The sequence below is a fragment of the Schistocerca serialis genome, chromosome 7 (assembly GCF_023864345.2).
Source record: "Schistocerca serialis cubense isolate TAMUIC-IGC-003099 chromosome 7, iqSchSeri2.2, whole genome shotgun sequence".
NCBI classification, from domain to species: domain Eukaryota; kingdom Metazoa; phylum Arthropoda; class Insecta; order Orthoptera; family Acrididae; genus Schistocerca; species Schistocerca serialis.
In genome coordinates this window covers 178,907,389-178,921,430 of record NC_064644.1, presented here as the reverse complement: position 1 = coordinate 178,921,430, position 14,042 = coordinate 178,907,389, and the positions used below count along the sequence as shown (strand labels likewise).

Sequence of the window (14,042 nt, the reverse complement as noted above, 5' to 3'; positions counted from 1 at the left end):
AACAGTAAACTTGTTGTTTCAATAACAGTCATGGTAAAGCCTAACCGAAAATATTCCCATCTAAAGCTACCCTGGTTGTTATACTAGGTGACTGGAGTGAATCCATAGTTACAATAATAATCGTATGGCGCAATGGTCTGTGCAAGTCTTTCTATTGGACGCACTTCGGTTACTTTTGTGTGCCTAATCTACTGCAGTAATACAAACGGGGAAAGGGGACCTACAGCTTAACTTGGAATCCTAATCAAGTGTGATTTCTGCTGACTATTGCGTCATTGAGATGTGAAGCCCGTGTTAAAACGCAGACAAAAAAGGCCGCGGTCCGACCGAGTTCGGTCGCGCGACCGCTACGGTCGCAGGTTCGAATCCTGCCTCGGGCATGGATGTGTGTGATGACCTTAGGTTAGTTAGGTTTAAGTAGTTGTAAGTTCTAGGGGACTGATGACCTCAGATGTTAAGTCCCATAGTGCTCAGAGCCATTTGAACCTGAATACTGATTTCATTTATTTCTTTATTTATCTTTTTTTCGTTGAATTTGGTCTGAGCGAACATCACTTGACACCCGTTGAAGTTGGTCGTTGAGTCCTCTACTCAGTTTTTTTTAACTATTGTTACAGAAGGCAGCTCCATCAGACCACCATGACTGACAGCTGGAATTGTAAAAATGTTTAATAAAGGAAACACAACTAATTGTAGAATTGCCGAAATACCGGCCTTCTTAAGGCGAGGTTCAGAATCCAACCCAAAACATTAACGAAAGTATTGGTATATTAGTTATGCTGTTATTAAACGAACAACTACACTTTTTCAAAGAAGACCATGAACAGATTATATTCTGTGTAACAGAATATATGGAACACACAAAAAATTCATCAAAATAACATAAAAAAGGGAAATTAAGGGATGGAAAGGAGTCCCAGTCAATCTGCTAAATTGTTTTAAACACCTCTATCATTAAATATCTACATTGAATCGGAATTAATCGACCAAAAATAGCAAGATAGTACTTTTAAACCATGGTGCCACACAAAAATGTCCATCATCTGCTCATCATTCGCCATTGGAAAATACACTTGGTTATGAAATACAGAAAGGAGTTATCACATATGAATTTATTTTTTACTTACGAGCAAATAATCATAAAAGTCAGATGGTGATTCACGGAATTCAGTGCTCGGCTGCATTTAATAACAATAACGTATGTTGTTGGAACAGCTGTGCATAGACCTAAGACACAGCCATTTATCGGAAAACGTTTACAAGAGCAAAGCTCTTAAGAGAAGACAGATATGGTCAACAGCTTAATATTTTTCAAAACCGTGATTATAGTTTGTGTTTGGACGATTCCAAAATTTACTCGTTATGAAGTTTATTTGGCACAACTGCAAGAAACGTAGATGGCAAAGACATTGTTTAGTAGGTGGCAGTTTTATACAACCATAGTTATTTGTACAGTCCTGTATGGAGCAGTGTGTTGGATCACGACAGAAAAAAACGACAAATTCAGGTTCAAATGGTTCAAATGGTTCTGAGCACTATGGGACTTAACATCTGAGGTCATCAGTCCCCTAGAAGTTAGAACTATTTAAACCTAACTAATCTAAGGACATCGCACACATCCATGTCCGAGACAGGATTCGAACCTGCGACCGTAGCGGTCGCGCAGTTCCAGATTGAAGCGCCTAGAACCGCTCGGCCACACCGGCCGGTGACAAATTCAGGAAGCAGGAATGATTTTCTGTGTTCGATTTTATGGTACAAAAAAGTTGATTGCATCCGAAATGAAGATACAAGATTCTGGTTACGACTGAAGAACATTGTGAGACAAAGGTGAAATACATCCGATGAAATTATTGAATTAAGCAGAAAGAAAGGCCGGTATTACTTATAAAAAATAAACTATAATTACCAATGCATGGGGAAGAGTAGCAGAAGAACACAGTAGAAAGGTGGAAAGACCAAATTTGTCATACTTGAAGACGGCGTAGTCTTGGGTAAGATTAATTCCTGTTGTAGTTGATGACCTCCGTTCTCGCGAATGCAAGTCGTTAGTGCTAACCGCTGCTCTGTAAAGTAATACTTAAGTGTAGGTTTCTTTGTGAGAGTTAGCGAGTTTCATTCGTAATCTGTGTGTGTTCTTCCGTTAGAGATGCAGATATCTACTCAGCAGACCAAAAGGAATTATAATTTAAGTTACAGGTTTTTTTAAAACTAGGTAGGAATTAAGAGAGTGGAAGTTAGTTATCGTTTTATTTTCATGCCGCTAAACAACTGCTGTTGTACGCTATTGAAAGAAAGACTTTGCCGTCTGACCGTGAGCGATGGAGATTCAGAGAAGAAATTCGGGGAGTTTAATTTTGGGGTATCGGCGACGTTATAAAAATGTATAGTATTGTTTGATTTAGAGGTATAAGAATTATATGAATGATATAAAATTTATGATTTTTTTGAGGTTGTAAGGAGAGTGGAGTTTTTTGTATTATATTGGAGACTGTCACACACTATACGTTACTGAAGAGCCACATCTGTTTATTTACCAGATTGCAGCGAGCTCTTTTGAAAAATTTCATTTACATACAAATGAATGATTTTGGCTTGATGAGAAATTAGATGTACTTACTTCAAATCGGATCACCGCATTGCTTAATTCGACCTTTCTTTCCAGATAGCAGCGTAATTTGTCGTTATTTTCATGTAGGTAAAGAAAATTCAAACTTCGTCGGTTGTGACTGGAAATTCAACCTATGTAGTGGCAGTATTGGTTCAATATTCATAAACAGGAATAGTAAGGAATGTGTTAGGTGAGTGTTTTCTGTCGAAAAAGGACATCCGTTTGCTTTTTCGTATATTTGTGGTAATTGTTGCCTCTCAGTGTGTGACGCTGGAGGTGCAATCATATTTAATGTGAAAACATTTGATGAAATCGTGGAAAGCATATTGCTTCTCCTTGAGCTTCCACCTATATAATACAAGAAAAAAGGGATATTTATCATGAAATACTCAACAGAAAACATTTGCGTCACTACTCATTACACGTTGAAATGTATTATTTCTACTAGTAAACTAGTTTTATTTCGGATGCAGGTCCATTGGCCATCGGTATCCCGTCAACTGAATTTCAGTTGAGTTTATTTCCAACAGTACCTCGTTCACTTCACGGACGAAGTTCCATTCGCGCCGTTACCATTCTACGGATACTACTGACGTAGTACCCTTTCAGCTCCACTTCGTTGGGTTTGAGAGACAGAGTAGTAACTATAGGAATTATAGGGGAAGGCATAATTGCAAATGTAGTAGGGAGTAGGACAGGAAAACAGATCATCATCCGCTGCTCAATGAAATGGTGAAACAGGAAAGTTGAAGAGAAAAAAGTGCTACCACATCTGACTATATTATCTCACTGGTTTATCGGGATTAACGGTATAAAATTACTGTACGTCTGTGTACAAGTCAGCGGTACCATGACTCGATAGTTAGACTCAGGTATTTTCACAATCGACAGGCTTAATGTTATTTGCGAGTGATTTTTTGCTTTCATAGTGTCGGGCTGGTGGTTAAACTGAGCTAGACTTTCCGGGCTACAAGACTAAACAGAGACACAGTTCAGTGGTTTGACTGCCTCATTAAGACAAACTGTGCGGTAGAGCGAGATGAGTTATTGATGATGCTGCAGCCGTCGGGTGGGGAGCTCGCTGGCTCTTTCTGACAGCACGCTGCCGTTCCCTGGCCCTTGGTTTCATCCTGTGCCTTCGCTTTCATGGCAGTGTCTTTGCTGCTAAGCTCCCAAAGTCAGACCTAACGCACACTCGTCGCAGCCGTCCACACCGGTTGGCAGAACACGGTCATACGCATACCAAAAGCATCAGTAGAACAGCACACGGCAAACCGTGGCAGCAATTGAATATGGCTGTGATCCAGACTGTTAATGACAAAAGACTAATGACATCAATTTTTTCTTGCTTACGATATTTTTTGCAACGGGACAAAACTTCTAATTCGACCAAATATGATTCTCGTTAATCCAACCTGTCGTCAGTGGTCAAGCTCTTGTATCGACACATCGCTTAGTTTTGAGTGTTAGATACTAGAATAAGCTTTTGTTGCGTATGGCATTACACTGCACTTCAAGTAGACAACGTGTTTACGTTATTTTACTGGGTGAGACACAATCGTAAAACACGAACAAATACGCATAAATTTAAAAGTGAGGCCAGTGTCTATTAGAGGACACAGCATGGATGTACGAAGATAATTTACCGCCGACAATACTTTAAAATAAAACGAAACAGCTGTGGTCGAATTAAAGACTCACTGCAAATACAGAATATGTCACAACCAAGGTGTCATATTGTTACTGCGAATGTTTTGTGATAGGCCTAAAAGTATTTGTTATTGACGTTCACAGCAACGTGTAACCGCCCACTTTTCTTTCACAGTACCACGATAGCTTTCTGTTGTTACACCCCCATCAACAGGGTGACTGAAATAATTGCAGTCTTTTCGAGGCTACATGTGGCATCATCTACTGGTTGTGGCAGGCTGAAATAATATCTGTATACGATGCACTGCCGCTGCCGAAAATTGAACCATGTTACATCCTGAATGGTCAGAAACAGTTTGAAACACTTATAAAAGTGTAGTAGAGGTGGATTGTCACGATGATGATGTTTGGTTTGTGAGGATCTCAACTGCGCGGTCGTCAGCACCCGTTCAAAGTCCCAGCTTTTACACAGCCCAATTTTTTCACAGTCCAATCTAGCAACTGTCACGAATGATGATGATGGTGATGAAATGATGAGGACAACATAAACACCAGTCCCCAGGCTGAGAATCGAACCCGGGACCCAATGGTGCAGGTTGGGTTATGCTGAAGAATAATTGTTCAGAAAAAAATCGATGCGTTCTCAGTTAATAAACATTGAAGTTAGCCAATCAGGCCGTAGCACGCGCCAATTCAAGAGACCCGCCACAGACGGTATTGTCCAAACCAACAAGAATGCGGTACAAAAACTGGACATAGGACAGTAGTAGGGATCGCACTCCAGCCAAAAGTGAGCAGTCTCGTGCACTGTCATCTATGCTATGAGAACGACTGACAGTAATTGTATCCGGCGGGCTGCTTGAATTTGCGCGTGAAAAGCCTTGATTGGATAACTTCAATGCTAATTGATTGGGAAATGGCGATAGGTATCGAATCTTTGTCTTAACAATAATTTCTCAGCGCAATCTACCCTGAAAGACCCTTACAAGTTTTTCAGACTGGTACTGCCCACCATGGAGAAAAAAGAAATCCACACGTTTGAGGGCGTTGCTCCAGCTTATATGCAACCCCACAGCGACTCCGAAGCGGATGTGTAAGCACCGACATGCATGCAACGGGCTACTGTGGCCTTATAACGAAAACCTTTGGTCATCCTTTACGAGTGATTTTGAAAAGTAGCGACAAACTGCCCGAAAAAATTGTAAGCAGAAAAAATATGACGTACAGAGCGAAATATTAAACAATGGACACATAACTGGAAAGAGCAGAGTTCGAAGCACTCCCTAGCCGTTAGTCGTTACGTTACCTGTAGTTTTTCTAAATCTTTTAACATTTATACCTGCTTAGTTCCTTTCTTGTCCATCCTTGCAATCCGACTGTACTGTATTAGTCGTCGACGGGCTTTTAAAACTCAATGTTTCTGTCTTCTACTGCTTCCGAGCTAGGCGCTTCACTGGCTGGAATGCTGGACCCGGGTAGCCATCCTAAAGTAGGTTTTCCATGTTTTCCGGTATTCATTTCAGGCCATTTCTGTAGATAATTCAGTAATCAAACTTCGAATACTTCCCTCTTATATTCTCCAGCTGCGCAGCGTCCAGTCTGTATCTCAGCATTGACGGGACGTCAGAGTTGTTTTCTGGCATTGCGCTACCTTTAACCTAACCCACATGATGATGAAAATATAGCGCTTCGAAGACAATAGAACTTCAGAACGGAACTTCAGAACTTCAAGAAATTATTCATGAAATCTCCGATAGCAGAATTTAGGATAACAGATTAATCTGTAGCTTAGAGGTCCAAGTTTGCTCCATATTTATTTAACACACCTTTCGTTAGAACTAAGTATAGCTGCAAGACAAATTCAGAAAAGCTGTTTTACCTAACAGACAAAGCTCTGATGAAAATTGTGGTGTATGTAGGTGTTCTAAGAGGAATAGTCAAAATTCAGGCATTGGAGGTGTAGTAAACATGGGCTCTAAAATACATAACTTAATGGCTGTGAGCACTGCATCTTCGATACTGTGAATCAAATCTGTTCTACAGCAAGCACCTTGGTTTCCATATTTTTTGAGGGTGTAGTATGGACCAAAAAAAGAAAAAAAGTATCCAGTAAATACTAGGCTCCAAAGAGATGCCTTAAGAGCTATGAGGGCTTGTTCGTCTTCGCTACTCAGAAAACACAAGTCGTCTTCTGAACAAGTGACAGTCCATGTCTATTAGACGACTATTATCTCCTCCAGAAATATGGAGAGCAAACAGCTTGGAGTAGGAGAGATTTGCTTCACAGCATCGAAGATGAAGTAGTGGTCATAGTTCTTTAAGAACGCGTTCTAAAGCCCATTTTTATTAAACTTCTCTGCTTCGAATAGTCGTCTCTGTGTTATACCTGAGTAATGACCTTTCATCCTGGGACATCACGTATATCGTACAACTACTGCCAAAAGTTTCCAGAGGGTTGGGGAGACAGCATTAATAATTTTTACCCTATGCACCTTCCACCACACAACGTTCGGTGGCTTACTTTTTGTTTACTTTAGATCTGCAGTCCATATTACTAAATGGCTAATCCGCTTCATCGTACCTAACGCCAATTGCAGGTTGCCTATCTAAGGTTTCCAAAGGCAACAGAAAATTCATTTTTCAATATTTCATATAATTACGCACCGAATTATAAAAATTTTAATTCCGCATTGAGACTTGTAATCCCATGTTAAAGGTTTAACACAGTAAAACAAGTTTTACGGTTATCGACTGTGGTATGTCTTAAGGTAACGTAACTCAAGGCGCGCTAATTACCCAATATATACTCATCCAGTATTTGAGAATGAGAGCACTTAGGGACTTTCAACAAACTTTACACGTAATTTCCAACCTCTCAGTAACTTTTTATCGCTGACTCCCTCCACAAAATAATGAAAAGAGTAAAGTATGTGCCTCATTTCATTTTCGCTACTTATGCAGTAAACCTTCAGTATCAGGCAGAGGTTATAATTTATTAGAACTATCTCTTCTCGCGACACATTTTCAGACAGTATCCACATATATCACTAAATGATCCTGCAAAATTATATCATTGAACGACATATGATTCAGGAGGTACGGCGTTATAAACATTGAAAAGTGTGGAAAACTAACTTTTGCTTAGAATGGAGTGCAAATTACTCAGACGGTACCCATCCGTTGTTCGATAATGAGAGCACATACCGGCTTCCAACAAACTTTAAACATAATTTCAAACCTTTTCTAAACCTCTTCTCGCTTACATGTTTAACTTCAAATACTTAACGCATTATTTCATTTGTAAAGTAATGGAACATTTGAAGCTGTTTTGTACATGGGAGTTCAATTCTTTACAGAATCAGGGGGTGGGGTTTACTGGTATTTCAGAAACGACACCACAGTCCGTCTGGACAGTCAATTCAGTCATTTATTTCACAATCACGATTTTCGTGTGTGTACTATTTCCAAGCTGCATGCCCTCGGGAAAAATTACGGCCATAGTTTCCCCTTGCTTTCAGCCGTTCGCAGTACCAGCACAGCAAGGCCGTTTTGGTTAGTGTTAAAAGGCCACATCAGTCAATCATCCAGACTGTTGCCCCTGCAACTACTGAAAAGGCTGCTGCCCATCTTCAGGAACCACGCGTTTGTCTGGCCTCTTCAACAGATACCCCTCCGTTGTGGTTGCACCTACGGTACGGCTATCTGTATCGCTGAGGTACGCATGGAGAGCTGCATCAAACCAGTCTCAGGACTGAAGACTACGACAACAACTATTTCCAAGTGTTAACTGGATATGAAGCGTTTCGATACATATCCTTTACTATTAAGAAGAAGTCGTCGCGTGGAAGCATTTTCACAAGATTTGCTCAATCTGTAACCCCTAAGAAAAACCGAAGTCGTTCGCCTCGGTAGCTGCAAGGGCAGCACGGCATATTGCTAACCGAATGGGCCCGAGTTCGATAACAGGCCAGATCAGAGACTTTTCTCCGTTCGGCGACTGTCTGTCTCTTGTTCTTACATTCGTACCGTCATTACTGACACCAAAGTCGCCTCGAACACACTGTCGTAACGTCTTTCTTTCCACTGCGGAGATGGCTGCATTCGCACGAACCAAAGTTACTAAAAAATAAAAAAATAAAGTGACAAATAACCGTTAAAGGGGCGCAGTATTTACGCTGATTCGATAGGATTTATTGTATAAAGTGTTATTTTTAAACAGATGACGAGAACTACTTGTTCTTAAGCAGACGAAGTGAAACGTGCGAATATGGCTGGTACGAAGAAAATGTACTTGCCGAAGCACTTCTTCCAGAGTTATCACTTGAAAATGGCACACACGTCGAAATTACGCTTGTGAGATAAATAAGGGCAATGATAGTCAAGGCGGAATATGTAGTATGGTACTTACGGTGTAAGATGTAGATGAAAAACATAAGACAGGTGTTAGACTAATTCATAATGCACACAACTATACATAGAGGTGCAGTTGTCAGCACTGTGCTGTGAAACAATATCAACGTGGTCGATACAGAATGGTGTGCAACAGTATCTCTGGAGACGTATATACGACGCCGGTGGATTAGGCACAACAAAGCCTTCGGGGACGTCGCTCTGAGATATGCTCGCCGCTATCACAGTGCGACGCGGCGCAGTTATAGCAGCTGAGCGCGTGCTTGGAGCGCTGCCGGCTGTATTTGCGGAGCTTTTCGTGGGCGCGTGCCAGCCCGACCGGCTGCTCACCTGAGCTGAGTCGCAGTTTCCGCGTCGTTCGGTGCGGCGTCCCTGCCGGCTGCTGCTGCGTGTTGCTCTCGCGCGCAGCCGTCGGTCGCCGTCGTGGTCAGCTGGCGAACTTTTCGCGCGGACGTCCGCACTGGCTCTGAGCCGCACACCTCCCCTCCACGCCGCGCTGCGCAGCTGCTGACGTATCGACCGCGACGCGCGCCGGCGCGCAGTCGCCGCACAGTGCTGCACAGCTGCCGCCTCACGACATCCGACCCGCGAGGCGCTCGAGGAAAGGCGGAAACAAGGTCGCGGCTTACCTTTCCGGCGACTTCATTAGAGGCAAAGCACAAACTACTGGAGCCATCCGGACAGTAACCTCCATTAAAGTAAACCCGAAGGTTGGTTTGAACACACAATGCTTTGAAACTTCCTGGCAGATTAAAACGGTGTGCCGATTCTAACAACCCTACCACAACAAAGGTCAAAATTAATTACGATTGTAGTGTTGCTCGCGTTGCTAAATATTGCATTTTTGGGCAACAAAAAAGTTATATTATGTGGCAGGGAGCACAGTTAATAGAGCCATTTCTTGAAATAATGGATAAACTAGGCACTCATCTTTTCGTGTTTCCCATGCTGGTCTCGTAGTGAACTCATGGCTCAGTCGTCGAAAATGTAGGTAGTGATGATTCCAAGCTCGGATGCAAAGAGGCTTAGGTGTTATTCTGCGATATTCAAAAGTTTTATAGATGTGTTTCAAAAACCATTCTTGAAGATTAAACTTTTGCAAGTTAGGAAAATGGTGATGTAAAAAAGTAATCAGCACTCCGAATTTAAGTTACACTACATCTACATCTACAATGATACTCCGCAAGCCACCCAACGGTATGTGGCGGAGGGCACTTTACGTGCCACTGTCATTACCTCCCTTTCCTGTTCCAGTCGCGTATGGTTCGCGGGAAGAACGACTGTCTGAAAGCCTCCGTGCGCGCTCTAATCTCTCTAATTTTACATTCGTGATCTCCTCGGGAGGTATAAGTAGGGGGAAGCAATATATTCGATACCTCATCCAGAAACGCACCCTCTCGAAACCTGGCGAGCAAGCTACACCGCGATGCAGAGCGCCTCTCTTGCAGAGTCTGCCACTTGAGTTTATTAAACATCTCCGTAACGCTATCACGGTTACCAAATAACCCGGTGACGAAACGCGCCGCTCTTCTTTGGATCTTCTCTATCTCCTCCGTCAACCCGACCTGGTACGGATCCCACACTGATGAGCAATACTCAAGTATAGGTCGAACGAGTGTTTTGTAAGCCACCTCCTTTGTTGATGGACTACATTTTCTAAGCACTCTCCCAATGAATCTCAACCTGGTACCTGCCTTACCAACAATTAATTTTATATGATCATTCCACTTCAAATCGTTCCGTACGCACACTCCCAGATATTTTACAGAAGTAACTGCTACCAGTGTTTGTCCCGCTATCATATAATCGTACAATAAAGGATCCTTCTTTCTATGTATTCGCAATACATTACATTTGTCTATGTTAAGGGTCAGTTGCCACTCCCTGCACCAAGTGCCTATCCGCTGCAGATCTTCCTGTATTTCGCTACAATTTTCTAATGCATCAACTTCTCTGTATACTACAGCATCATCCGCGAAAAGCCGCATGGAACTTCCGACACTATCTACTAGGTCATTTATATATATTGTGAAAAGCAATGGTCCCATAACACTCCCCTGTGGCACGCCAGAGGTTACTTTAACGTCTGTAGACGTCTCTCCATTGATAACAACATGCTGTGTTCTGTTTGCTAAAAACTCTTCAATCCAGCCACACAGCTGGTCTGATATTCCGTAGGCTCTTACTTTGTTTATCAGGCGACAGTGCGGAACTGTATCGAACGCCTTCCGGAAGTCAAGAAAAATAGCATCTACCTGGGAGCCTGTATCTAATATTTTCTGGGTCTCATGAACAAATAAGGCGAGTTGGGTCTCACACGATCGCTGTTTCCGGAATCCATGTTGATTCCTACATAGTAGATTCTGGGTTTCCAGAAATGACATGATACGCGAGCAAAAAACATGTTCTAAAATTCTACAAGAGATCGACGTAAGAGATATAGGTCTATAGTTTTGCGCATCTGCTCGACGACCCTTCTTGAAGACTGAGACTATCTGTGCTCTTTTCCAATCATTTGGAACCCTCCGTTCCTCTAGAGACTTGCGGTACACGGCTGTTAGAAGGGGGGCAAGTTCTTTCGCGTACTCTGTGTAGAATCGAATTGGTATCCCGTCAGGTCCAGTGGACTTTCCTCTATTGAGTGATTCCAGTTGCTTTTCTATTCCTTGGACACTTATTTCGATGTCAGCCATTTTATCGTTTGTACGAGGATTTAGAGAAGGAACTGCAGTGCGGTCTTCCTCTGTGAAACAGCTTTGGAAAAAGGTGTTTAGTATTTCAGCTTTACGCGTGTCATCCTCTGTTTCAGTGCCATCATCATCCCGTAGTGTCTGGATATGCTGTTTCGAGCCACTTACTGATTTAACGTAAGACCAGAACTTCCTAGGATTTTCTGTCAAGTCGGTACATAGAATTTTACTTTCGAATTCAATGAACGCTTCACGCATAGCCCTCCTTACGCTAACTTTGACATCGTTTAGCTTCTGTTTGTCTGAGAGGTTTTGGCTGCGTTTAAACTTGGAGTGGAGCTCTCTTTGCTTTCGCAGTAGTTTCCTAACTTTGTTGTTGTACCACGGTGGGTTTTTCCCGTCCCTCACAGTTTTACTCGGCACGTACCTGTCTAAAACGCATTTTACGATTGCCTTGAACTTTTTCCATAAACACTCAACATTGTCAGTGTCGGAACAGAAATTTTCGTTTTGATCTGTTAGGTAGTCTGAAATCTGCCTTCTATTACTCTTGCTAAACAGATAAACCTTCCTCCCTTTTTTTATATTCCTATTAACTTCCATATTCAGGGATGCTGCAATGGCCTTATGATCACTGATTCCCTGTTCTGTACATACAGAGTCGAAAAGTTCGGGTCTGTTTGTTATCAGTAGGTCCAAGATGTTATCTCCACGAGTCGGTTCTCTGTTTAATTGCTCGAGGTAATTTTCGGATAGTGCACTCAGTATAATGTCACTCGATGCTCTGTCCCTACCACCCGTCCTAAACATCTACTTTTTTATTACTTTTGTTGCAATATCACGTAACTCGTTCCGAAACATCACTTCACAATATAAAACACGCTTGAAAATATCTTCCTCACTGTTAAAGTTCACATTTCATAAACTAACTACAATTTGTGTCTTTTTAACATGGAGACCAAAGCTTGACTCTCTGATAACCGCTTATGCGCCCAAAAATCAGAGTTACAAGTACGCCAATGATCACAGTAACAAAAGAAATAATACACATAACAATAATATCATTGCAATGTACACATATCGATGTATCGAAGTACCTTTACATTAATGAAATCAAATCTGAATGTTGTCACAGAAATATGTTAACTATTTTACAGAAACACAGTAGAATATCGCTGTTATCGAGAGGTTGAGGTGAGCTGCCGTAATGGTTACGTAATTCAAGTACCATTACACAGTCCGAGACTCGAATTCTGGACCTTGAAAGGCAAAGGTCCCGAGTTCGAGTCTCGGACTGGCACACAGTTTTAATCTGCCAGGAAGTTTCATATCAGCGCACACTCCACTGCAGAGTGAAAATCTCATTCTGGACACAGTGCTTTGCTAGACGTGATTGTTTGTGAAATGGGATGTCCTTGCCTTTCTCTGACTTTCGAACTGACGTACCCAGCAAGTTACAGGATGACCCTTAAACGTAGACTCCGAAGCACAGGCATTTACAGAGGTTAAACAAGTGATAAATGACAGAGAAAAATAAACTCTAAGACAAAAAAAGCGACACACCAGCAAAGAATCACCCGAATGGGAAGGAACTCGGTAGGTCTGATGTAGATCTACAGACAAACATATGATTTCAGTTTCAGAAAAATTGGATGATTTGTTCAAGAGAAAGATCTCCACTATTTGAGCAAGACAATAACATGTTTATTATATGGATATGGTGTCTGTTCTTTCGGACATGTTAGAAAAAACAGATACCAGATGGCGCTATGGTTGGTGCGCTAGATGGTGCTGCCATAGGTCAAACGGATATCAACTAGTTTTTTTTTTTTTTTTAAATAGGGCCCCCACTTTTTATTACATATTGGTGTAGTACGTAAAGAAATATGAATGTTTTAGTTGGACCACTATTTTCGCTTTGTGACAGATGGCGCTGTAATAGTCACAAACGTATAAGTACTGGGTATCGGCGTAACATTCCGCCAGTGCGGACGGTATTTGCTTCGTGATACATTACCCTTGTTAAAATGGACCGTTTACCAACAGCGGAAAAGGTCGATATCGTGTTGATGTATGGCTATTGTGATCAAAATGCCCTCGGCTGCTGACAGGCGTTGATATATATCAACAGGTGTCAGCAGCCGAAGGTATTAATACATAATTCTAATTACACGTTTCTCCACCTCTAGCCCTTATGCGAGCAGTACTTCAGCTAGGCATTGATTGATAGTTAGATGTCCTCTCCAATTGGCGCGTTAGATCGTCAAAATCCCGATCTGGCTGGAGCGCCCTGCCAGTGATGCTCCAAGCGTTCTCAGTTGGAGAGAAATCAGGCGACCTTGCTGGCCAAGGTAGGATTTAGCCAGCGTGAACACAGGCAGTAGAAACTCTTGTCGTGCGCTGTCAAGCATTGTCAAAAATGGTTCAAATGGCTCTAAGCACTATCGGACTTAACATCTGAGGTCATCAGTCCCCTAGACTTAGAACTACTTAAACCTAACTAACCTAAGGGAATCACACACATCCATGCCCGAGGCAGGATTCGAACCTGCGACCGTAGCAACAGCGCGGTTCCGGACTGAAGCTCCTAGAAGGACTCGGCCACAGCATTGTCTTGCTGAAATGTAAGTCCAGTACGGCTTGCCATGCTGAGCAAGAAAAGAGGCGTAGAATATTGTCGA

The 14,042-nt window shown here is 42.1% G+C and overlaps 1 protein-coding gene and 1 long non-coding RNA gene across 2 annotated transcripts in view; one reads left to right on the top strand and one right to left on the bottom strand.

The window, feature by feature from the left end:
• LOC126412950 (uncharacterized) overlaps positions 1-9,129 on the bottom strand; it is a 261,056-nt gene extending 251,927 nt beyond the window's left edge. The window contains exon 1 of the mRNA XM_050082841.1: positions 9,002-9,129. The gene's annotated coding sequence lies outside the window, so the exon portion shown is untranslated. The remainder of the gene's footprint in view (positions 1-9,001) is intronic.
• Positions 9,130-9,237: 108 nt separating this feature from the next.
• LOC126412695 (uncharacterized) overlaps positions 9,238-14,042 on the top strand; it is a 251,442-nt gene continuing 246,637 nt past the window's right edge. The window contains exon 1 of the long non-coding RNA XR_007575330.1: positions 9,238-9,381. This is a non-coding gene — a long non-coding RNA (uncharacterized LOC126412695). The remainder of the gene's footprint in view (positions 9,382-14,042) is intronic.